General features: G+C 46.9%; 1 non-coding gene across 1 annotated transcript; it reads left to right on the top strand.

The window, feature by feature from the left end:
• The first annotated feature begins 10,289 nt into the window (after nucleotides 1-10,289).
• Nucleotides 10,290-10,405, top strand: LOC132526630 (U5 spliceosomal RNA). Its single transcript, XR_009542621.1, has one exon. It is a non-coding gene; the product is annotated as a U5 spliceosomal RNA (small nuclear RNA).
• Nucleotides 10,406-11,046: the final 641 nt, after the last annotated feature.

Raw genomic sequence — 11,046 nt, 5'->3', positions numbered from 1 at the left:
ACACCCATGTCAGAAGCCTCTGCCAGCTTTGCTGAGAGTCAGACTGCATGGCTGCAGCGGGCCTGCTGGACTGGACTCAGTTCACTCCGAATGCTCCGGCTGCCACCAAACCACAAATAGGTTTTGCTCCGAGTATGTTCCCCCTTAATTTGTAAATGTAAATGTATTTCAAGGGAAATTAAATCCATGGGTTTTTAGTTCATTTATCCTTAAATCATTAAAATGCTGTTTAAGAACATTACAAGACCAAAAGACAACGCTCAGAATGGGAGAAAATATTTGCAAATGAAGCAACTGACAAAGGATTAATCTCCAAAATTTACAAGCAGCTCATGCGGCTCAATAACAAAAAAACAAACAACCCAATCCAAAAATGGGCAGAAGACCTAAATAGACATTTCTCCAAAGAAGATATACAGATTGCCAACAAACACATGAAAGAATGCCCAACATGGGCTTCCCTGGTGGCACAGTGGTTGAGAGTCTGCCTGCCGATGCAGGGGACATGGGTTCGTGTCCCGGTCCGGGAAGATCCCACATGCCGTGGAGCGGTTAGGCTCATGAGCCATGGCCGCTGAGCCTGCGCATCCGGAGCCTGTGCTCTGCAACGGGAGAGGCCACAGCAGTGAGAGGCCCGCGTACTGCCAAAAAAAAAAAAAAAAAAAAGAAAAGAATGCTCAACATAATTAATCATTAGAGAAATGCAAATCAAAACTACAATGAGATATCATCTCACACCAGTCAGAATGGCCATCATCAAAAAATCTAGAAACAATAAATTCTGGAGAGGGTGTGGAGAAAAGGGAACACTGTTGGTGGGAATGTAAATTGATACAGCCACTATGGAGAACAGTATGGAGGTTCCTTAAAAAACTAAAAATAGAATTACCATATGACCCAGCAATCCCACTACTGGTCATATACCCTGAGAAAACCATAATTCAAAAAGAGTCATGTACCAAAATGTTCATTGCAGCTCTATTTACAACAGCCAGGAGATGGAAACAACCTAAGTGTCCATCATCGGATGAATGGATAAAGAAGATGTGGCACATATATGCAATGGAATATTACTCAGCCATAAAAAGAAATGAAATTGAGCTATTTGTAATGAGGTGGATGGACCTAGAGTCTGTCATACAGAGTGAAGTAAGTCAGAAAGAGAAAACAAATACCATATGCTGACACATATATATGGAATCTAAGAAAAAGAAAGAAAAGGTCATGAATCTAGGGGTAAGGTGGGAATAAAGACACAGACCTACTAGAGCATGGACTTGAGGATATGGGGAGGGGGAAGGGTAAGCTGGGACAAAGTGAGAGAGTGGCATGGACATATATACACTACCAAACGTAAAATAGACAGCTAGTGGGAAGCAGCCGCATAGCACAGGGAGATCAGCTCGGTGCTTTGTGACCACCTAGAGGGGTGGGATAGGGAGGGTGGGAGGCAGGGAGATGCAAGAGGGAAGAGATATGGGAACATGTATATGTATAACTGATTCACTTTGTTATAAAGCAGAAACTAACACACCATTGTAAAGCAATTATACTCCAATAAAGATGTTAAAAAAAAAAAAAGAACACTAGGCATCCAAGGAGCTTTGCAAGCCAGTTCTCATAAGCATTTGAAAGACTCTTTTCTCTGCTTAGCAACAGTTTCATCTGCAGCAAATGGATGCCTGCACATGGGGTTCCTTCCGTAGGATGTGAGTCTGCCTTGGAATTCTGAATCAACATTTTATGTAAGGGTAGGGACCCTAAAGCCAGTGAAATATACACGCCTCTCAGTACAGGGGGATGTAAACATAATTGCACTCCTTCTACCAACTGGGAGTCAAGGAAAGGGTCTTGTATTTACCCCTGAAATCTTGAGCCACTGAATGTCCCTCACCCCTGTAGCACTGCAAGGGAGCAATTGTCCCCTTATTCAAATGAAGCTTAGAGAAATGGGTCCTGTCACCCTAGATCTCAGCTGGTGGCCCTGAGTCAACCATTTCACCTGTGAGGTTCTTTCTCATTCTGCCCATCTTGGACATTTTCCTTGGATGAGAGCTCCAGCTGGCTTTTTAAAGCACTTACAAATAATGGAACTTTACCAAATAATGGATTCAATATTTATTCATTCATTCGAGGAATATTTGTCACAGGCCTCGGTTCCAGACACTAAGTGAATACTTAGCATAATCTGCAAGATAGGCATTAAGATTTTCGTTCCATAAATGAGGAAGGGGCATGGGGCTTGGGAAGACAGGCAGGTTGAGTTACTTGTCTAACCTGGAAAGCCCCTGTCACTGTGCCGGTGGCTCCCAGGCAAGGGGCTGCCTGTATTACCACACTGCAGCCGCTGATTTGGGGGACTTCTTTTTAGTAGCAACTTGGCTAACACAGGGCATGTTGGCTCATGGGTTAGCGGCTTGAAGCCCTGCCCTTTACGGAACCAGCACAATGGCTGCTGTGTTGAGTAGAGATGTTGGTATAAAACAGGCAATCATAGAAGGGGGGAAACCTTATTCGGTTCACTAACAGAAGAGAATTTATCCATATCCCACAGACATTAAGTTGAAAGCCATACGATAGTTTTTGGTTTTTTTTGGTTTTTTTTTTTGCGGTACATGGGCCTCTCACTGCTGTGGCCTCTCCCGTTGCGGAGCACAGGCTCCGGACGCGCAGGTTCAGCGGCCATGGCTCACGGGCCCAGCCGCTTCGCAACATGTGGGATCTTCCCAGACCGGGGCACGAACCCACGTCCCCTGCATCGGCAGGCGGACTCTCAACCACTGCGCCACCAGGGAAGCCCCATATGATAGGTTTTTAATGCAAGTCTGGCTGAAATGCCTGTGGTAGCAAAAGCAGAATGAAATTTGGGATCGGGCATGGTGCCTACTCATTTGAACTGGAGCTGTTACTTTTCTGCTAATATAAGTATAACAGAGTTAAAGGATTCAGAGGCACTTCCCTGGACCACTGAGGAGGAAAATCGGGTGGGAAATGAAATCCCATCTTTCCTTCCACACCTGTGCGGAAATGTTTGGAGAAGGAGGAGCCACTAGAGGGCGCAGTCCGGGCAGCCAGAGAGATGGAGGGAAGGGACCCTGCGCTGAGATCCACCGGAAGAAGCTCATCCTCCAGATACAGTGCGATGATCGTCTGTAACCTGCAAACAAACTGTTACTCCTTAATCACGCCGGCCTTGTTAACATTCCCTGACGTGCCCTGAGCGCTGATAGGATGAACCTTTTGCTTCCTTCGTGGGACTGAAGGGAGAGAATTTTCATTCCTGAGCACTGGGTCACATTCCGTCAGCAGGTGCTCTGGGATCAGTAGCTTTCAGGCTTATTGCATTTTCTATCTACCCAAATTTTACCCTATAGTGGTCACATTATGGGCTTAACCTTGGCCTTAACAGTGTTTCCAGAATGTCCTATAAACTGGTCTTCCAGGAACATGTGCTGAGTAGCTTCTGACATCTGTACCGTGTTGTAAAAGGAGACCCCAAATTAAGCATAGCCTGGCTTTTGGCCAGGGTGCTCTAAAGTAACAAGAATAGCAAGACACATAAAAGAAACACGCGAAGAAGTAGCGTACAGATAAATACAATGAGTATTACTGCGTGGGTAATACGCAGTATTACCACACTTGGTATTACCACAAGTGTCTCACACTTGGAGAGCAGTTTTCAAAGAGTTATCACGGACGTAGCTCACATTATCAGTTTATCTTCCTCACAACCTCGGGATCTGGGAGGGCCTTTATCAACATGCCTATTTCCTAAAACTGTAAACAGAGGCTCAAGGTGGTACAGCCGAGATCACAAGGCTAGTTATTAACAGGGTCGGGACTCAAACTCGGCTTTCTTTTTTTCAGTCGAAAACGCTTTCACGACTGGGAGATGCTTCTTGGTTTTTAGTATACGTATCAGTGAAACAGATTAATTCCTGATTTTACACAAAGAAACAAGGGCATGTGCATTAAGCAAATTAAGTCCCTGGCAGAACAGAGAAGGTAGCCAGCCTCTGGGATATCTTCCCAGCTGACCCGACCACTGACCCTTTCCTTATCCCCTTTGGGCTGTAGCTGTAAAGGTTCCGCATGTGGATACTGTCAGAACGAGAGTGGCAGCTATCATTTACCATCGGATCGGGCTTCGTATAGCTGGTGTGAGGATTCCTACATAAGCCAGCAGTGGCACAATCCCCAGACCCATGGCCTCTCTGGCTGCTGAATTTCCGTTAGGCTCGTGCACCTGGGCCAGGCGGTGCCCAGGGCAGCCCCCAGGTCTGCACAGCTGGTCAGCCTGCATCACCCAGGGGCCAGGCGGTGCCCAGGGCAGGCCCCAGGTCTGCACAGCTGGTCAGCCTGTGTCAGCCAGAGCTCTACACGTTCCCTGCGCTCTCTTCCTGTGCTTCATCCGACTTCTCCAGACCTCTTCCAGGAACGAATGCGGTCTATGCTTCTCGTGGCCTCAGCACATCCTGCCAAGATCAAGGTGGGGCTAAGTCCTGGCGAGGCTTGAAGGGTCCTAAACCAAGTCTGGGAGGGTCCATGGCGACACAGCACCAGGTCAGGAAAACGTAGAGCTGGGAATCGGGGGAGAAGGTCAGGAGGAAATGCATAAGGTGGACCACCCGTCAGGCTGGTGGGCCTCGGGGACCGGGAGGGGACAGACACAACGAGAGGAGGCAGCCTTGTGCTAATGGGCGGCGATCTGTGCATTCTTGGGGCAGGAAGTGGGGCCGGACATGAGTGCCTGGTTTACAGTAAGTGCTGGGTTATTATGTATTGTTTCTTCTCCTCCTACCAAGGGCACCAAGGCTGGGGAGTGTCTGCTCCCCTTGGGCTGACCGCCTCAGCTCATTTTCCCAGATTGGCTGGGCAGGATCAGTTCCGTTTATCATAAATCCAGAGATCTGGGGACAAGACATGAGGTGTGGCTGACATTTCATTGTAGAGGTTCCTAGAAGGTCTTTGGTGAGGGTACTTTTGAATTCCTGAAGAAAATAAAACATAATAGAACACATCCTCCCTCCTGTTGGGTTTGTTTCATAAAGATAAAATGCAGCAAACCCATGTCCTCCAGCCTTCACTCGGCCAAGATGGGCTTATGATAGCGGTTCTTTCTCCATAGTTTGTGGCCCCTGCCTTTGACTCTCTATTCCCAAGACCAGGCTGAAACCACAGGGTACCAAGAAGAAGGCCAGGTAGCAAGTGTTTCACAGAAACAAGAACCCTCTGATGATAACCCGGCTGGCGTGGGGCACTGTGGCTGGAGTGGTCATGGTGGGGACACGGTCTTGAGCTCGTTTTGTGACTGGACTGGAGGACAGTGCTTTTGTGCGAGATCCCACAACAGTGGGGACGTTTCTTATCCCAAAAGTGACAAAGCACTGACTAGCATTGGAGGAGATTGCAGCTGTGTTTGCAGACATTTGCCTGCCTTCCCTGTGGGAGGATGGATTGTGGCTTCCCTGTAGAACTTGCTTTAGCCAAGGTCGGGGGCAGGGCAGGTCAAGGGCAGAAACAATGGTGTCAATTCCAAGGAGAAATTTTAATTCACCAGACCTTTCCTCTCCCTGGAATGGGAGACAGGCACTAGACCAACAAGGGGCTGCCTTACCAGTCTTGGTGCAGAGGAAGTGCCAAGTGTGCTCAAGAGTTGGGGTCATCTGTTATTGCAGCTTCACTTTTCCCATCCTGACTGCCTTGAACCCCAGAGATCTCCGACCACAGGAGCCAGCAACGTGCAGAGCGCTTGCCGGAACATAGAGAATGGGCCAGTTGTGTTTTCAAGTGACTGGATGGGTGAAGATTGTTAAAAATATCCCCCGTGGCCTCGGTCTCACCCGCGATCAGGCAGATACCTTAATTCGCCTTTGGTCAGCTGGGGAGTGTTTTCAGAAGACAGAAGGCAAAGGCCAGCAGGACTTGCTGGGTCACTTCAGGACCTAGGCGATAAGGCCACTATTTTTAACAAGTCTGTGATGAGTGGCACGTGGCAGTCGGTGTGTCACATGGGTGGCATCGTTTCCTGGTGCAAATCAGGTGGGCAGTCTTCCTGGCTCTCACAGGCCCTGGGAGAGACCTGCTGTCCAGATGGAGTGAGCGGCATGCCTGCCGGTGCTGGGTTCTTTGGGACTTTCCTCCCTTTCTAATTAGGGACTTTCACACCTCTTGGAGCTTGCTTTCAGAAATGAATCTGAGACACTTAGGAATATGGTATTTGTATTCTTGACACCTTCCTTATCATTATCATTTGCTGATGAGGTTTGGTTTTGGTTTCGGTTTTCTCATCTAAGCCTCTCATTTATATTTTGTTCTGAAACACAAACATCTTTGGGTACCAGGGAAGGCCCTCATTTCAAGAGAAATTGAAACATGAGAACAGACTTGTCCCACCTTTTCAAACTAAGCGTGCAGGACACAAGACTCTGATACTCCAGGCCCTGTTGGCAAATTCCAAACCAGACCCAGAATCCTGCCCCTGCTTGGAAGGGCTGATCTCCACCTTTATCTTTCTCCCGAGTTCCAAATGTACACTTAAGACAAAGCAGAAGTGTTTGTTTCTCCTCTCCTCTATTATTTTTCAGTTTCCTGGGCTCTGCACTTCCTGCTGGCCCTCACTGGAGACCTGATTACGGATCCTGGATGTGCAGCCTCCTGCAGGACCAGTGCCCGTGGGGCTGGCAGTATGAGTTGGCTTTGGACATATGTTTTTCTCTTTTCTCAGTTTCTTGGATCAGTTCAGAGGAGGCACACTGGGTCTCAGGTTTTTAGAAAATAAAATTAAATTAGCGAGCTAGGTGGACACACCAAAATTGCAATTTAGGTCCCGTTTTCCTTGGGTTGTTTAGACAGATTGGTGCAATCTGAGTTTGCAGTTTGATCCAGAAGGGGAGTTGATTACTGGCTCTGAAATGAGCTTCCTTCACCCCCTGCGTGAGTTGGTTGAGACGCTGCATCTAGCAGCAGCCAGGAAAGGCCTGCTAACCAGGGAGGGAGGAGAGATGGGGGAGGCGGGAAGAGGGGCCTCGAGAAAAGGCGGGAAGGTCGGGAGTTGCTAAGGACTGCCCTGCCAGGCCTGCTGCTGGTCTACCAGGTGATAAAAGTCAGCTCCATGAGGCAGGTCTGGAGATGAACAGGGAGCCCAAAGTGGATATAAAACATCCTCCCTTTGCTTAGAAGTGGACAGCTGACGCTTCTCCAGGAGCCTGTGGAAGGGCTGGGCCGGCGACAGTCCCCTGGTCCCCGTGGCCTGTGAGATGCTTCCTGCACACCCGATAAGGCAGAAGTTTCTTCTGCAGCTTTTCCTCCGTAAGGTTGTGTGCTAGTTCTCCGCAGTGATGACAGGCTGCCGGTGGTGTCTGCGGCATGCCGCGCACGCCCCGGCGTTCTTATCCTTCAGCAAGAGCTATTTTGCTCATCAGCTTCAGTACGAGGGAAGAATTGCCGGCTCCTGTGAAGATCTTGCCATTGGGTGACCTGATAAGCAGAATGCAAATGTGCACGTGTAGCTGGAGACCGGCATCTGAAACCTCCACACGGCTGTGGGAGTGCATTTGCTAAGTGGTTTCACAGACAGAGATGCAGGGGTGAAGAGGGAACAGGCTAGAGGTGAGGGCTGCTGAAGGGGATGGAGAGACATGGAGTTTCCCGATTTCTTGGTCTGGGCTCCAGGGTGACATCAATTGCTTGATGTCTGGGTCAGATCTTTTGGGCAAAATATTCATAACAACAACAACAAAAAACTCATTCTAGTTTTGGTTTGGTTTTGTGTATGTGTGTCTTTTAAATTAGATATTAGATTTTTTTTTTCCTTTGGGAATTAAAATAACCATTTACCCAAGGAATATTATTTGGAAGACATCTTTTAAAATAAACATTGGATTTCTTCATAATTCTTTATAGGTAGTTTTGTGGTACACCACTACATATTGTTTTTATTTTGTAAACAGTTCAGCAAACTTTTTATTAGCTCCTGTGATGTGGCAGACATGCTACTAAGGGATACAGAAGCAGGGGTCTTGTTCCCAAGAACCTCTCAGCCTAGTGGGACAGTCAGATGAGCAGACAGGGGTGTCTGAATACACATGGCAAGTGCTGTCCTAGAGCTAGTTTCTGGGAACTACAGGGACATGGAGAAGGAGAACCAAAGGAGCTATCCCTTCCCACAGACAGTGATGGGAGAGCTGGTCTGTGCAGGCTGGAAAGGGGGCTCCTGGAAGAATATATGCCTTCAGGTTGCTGCCAGGATCTTGAGATGGCTAGAGCGAAGGGTCCAGGTAAGAGGGGGAGCAAAGAGACGAGGATGGACATTAGTTGGGATATTATAAATGTGGAGTCCTGTCTACCATGCTAAGGAATTAGGATTTTATCCTCAAAAACAAAGGGAGACAGAAAAATATTTAAGCAGCAGAGTGAAATGATCAGATATGCATTTTGTAAAGATGCTTTGATAGCCAAGAAAATGAACTGGCAAGAGATGAATACTGGTGGTACAGTGTGTTAGTAGCCATTCTGATAAATTAAATAAGAAATGATGAGAGGGGGCGTCCCTGGCAGTCCAGTGGTTAAGACTCCGTGCTACTGCTGCAGGGGGTGCAGGTTGGATCCCTGGTCAGGGAACTAAGATCCCACATGCTGCATGGTGCAGCTGAATTTAAGGGAAAAAAAGAAAAGAAAAAAGAAATGATGAGGGCCTGACCTTAAGACCATGGGATCATAGAAAAGGGAGGTTTGAGAGAATCTCAACAAGTAGAAAGGTCAGGATCTGTTAATACCTGAGACTTGGGAGATGGGAGGGAGGGAGGGAGGGAGGGAGGGAGATGTAGGCAGAGGTGGTCCCCAGGATTATGGTTCTAGAAGCTGGGTGGATGAAGAGCCATGCTCAAAATGGGGACTGGGGTAAGAGGAACAAGCTGAGAGCAGGCTCTGGGGGAAGATGTAGTTTAAATTTGGATCTGTGGTGATGTCTAGTAGGCAGCTGAATAAATCTGAATTCAGAGAAGACCTCCGGCCCAGATATAGATGTATAGATTATATATAGTAGACTGGTCCATGCAGTTGGTGACAAGGGTGTGGAGCAGGTAATGAACAGTGATGTGTGAAGTGAGCAGAGTTGAGGGTAGGGCAGGGCATGTTGGGGACCACACACACAGACACACACAGACACACACACACACACACACACACACACACACACAAGAAACTGTACAAGTCCAGGGAGATGAAAGGAAGGACGTGGCCAAAGAACTGGGAGACATTTTAGGAGATGGTTTCATGGAAACCAAAGTAGGAAAGGGTTTCAAGGACAGAGGGGTCAAAATGATCACTAAGAAGAAGACAGGTCGTAAAAATTTATCTTTTAAACTTTACAAACCAGAGCTCCTTGAAGGTTAGTGTTGTGTAGGAATGGAATCTGGACGGCAGTGGGATGGAGTGAAGGGTGAGGGAGGGAAGAAAAGATAGCACTGAATGTAGAAACTGAGAAATGTCTCTGTCCAGGGAAGGAGGAAGGTGATGCATTTGAGATGATAGAACAAAGGAAAACGCAGAAGGAGGCAGAGCCTGGCTCTCAGCCTCTTGGTCTTTACTCAAAGTAAAAATTTCCTCATTCTCATCCAATCCTCTACTCTGTCTTTAAGAGGCCTTCCCAGTAGTAAAAGAGGCAAATTTCTCCTCAAGGGCACATTCACAACAGGCCTTTTTAAAATAGAAACCCGTAGCAACCTATGCTAAGCAAATAGTGGGATAAACAGAGTAAGATCTGATCTCATCTTGTATCAATCTTCTGGAAAGACCCAAGAAACGGTGCTGGTGCAAAGCTCTCTGAGATGAGAAAATCACGATTCAAGGCAATGCAATGCCTGTGTCGTCTACTCCCAGAAACCTAGGTTCTTTCTTTTGCAAAGTTTAGCATTTTACTATCCTTCTGGCTCTTCTTCCTTCCTCAGACTTCCCTTCTCTTCCTTCTTGTCTGTCCATCGCCCATCTCTCAAACTGGATTCGTCCTCAGTTCTCCATTGTGAATTCTTCATTCTGCTCCGTACATTTTCAATAGTACTTTTTTTCTCTGACGTGTTGGAGTAGCTTCCCTGACAAATGTTTTTTCTCTTTAATTTTCAGGCAGCCTTTTAAGATCTTTTCATGCTGATAATTAAAAACAACAGTAGGTGAAAGACACCTTTTCCCCAATGGATGAAATTTCCCAAATATTTGGACATGAAAAATTAAATCTAAATTCTATGTGGGAGAATAGTCATAATTGCATAATCTGTTATAAAAATAAAAGTATACTCTGGTTTCTCTTCAGATCGTATAAATCTTTCACTATTTACTAAAGATTTCCGTGGAGAGGAACAATTCTGAGTCTTTACCCAATTTTTTGAGGCCTTACTCTTGTGAGGCAAAAAAAGAAAAAAAAAAATTAAAAGTTCCCAGTGACATGAGGAAGCAGAGAAGGGCTAAAACCACTAAAACACACAATTTTATAAAATTTAGAGAAAAAATTCATGATTAGGAGACATTTATCAGATCACTTATTTTGTCACATTTTTTGGCAGATCAACCTGCACATGGCAACATCTTTAGACAAATAAAAATGAACTACATGGGGCACGAACACACTTGTGACGATGGTGACAATGACACCCATCTCCCTTCTGGTCTCAGTCTGCTCAGCCTCTTCTCCCATGGAGAAGGAACCTGTCGGATGGGGACCTGAAATGTTGCTAGCGTGGAGCACGGACCTTGGATCCGAGCTCTCTGGATGAGATGCTTCTAGGCATCCTCTCTGCAGGGCCCTAATCAACCCCCTGCCTCTTAAGACCCCCTCCTTCTCCCCCAGGGTCCTCCAACCAAAGAGTAGGCACTTCATCTTCTCTGTGAGTGCAGGAGAGTGTCAGCTGGTGCAAACGTGTCTCCTGGGCTTACTTGTATGTATGTGCTCTTCTTAAAGGGACTCTAACTTCAGAATCTAGATGGAACCAGGTGTGTGATACTGGACATCCCTGGGGCAGTCACCTCACTGTACCAGCAGGGAGAAACCAG

This window comes from Lagenorhynchus albirostris, chromosome 9 (assembly GCF_949774975.1).
Source record: "Lagenorhynchus albirostris chromosome 9, mLagAlb1.1, whole genome shotgun sequence".
NCBI classification, from domain to species: domain Eukaryota; kingdom Metazoa; phylum Chordata; class Mammalia; order Artiodactyla; family Delphinidae; genus Lagenorhynchus; species Lagenorhynchus albirostris.
Note: the sequence above shows the minus strand (reverse complement) of the source record. Positions and strands in the feature narration are given on the sequence as shown.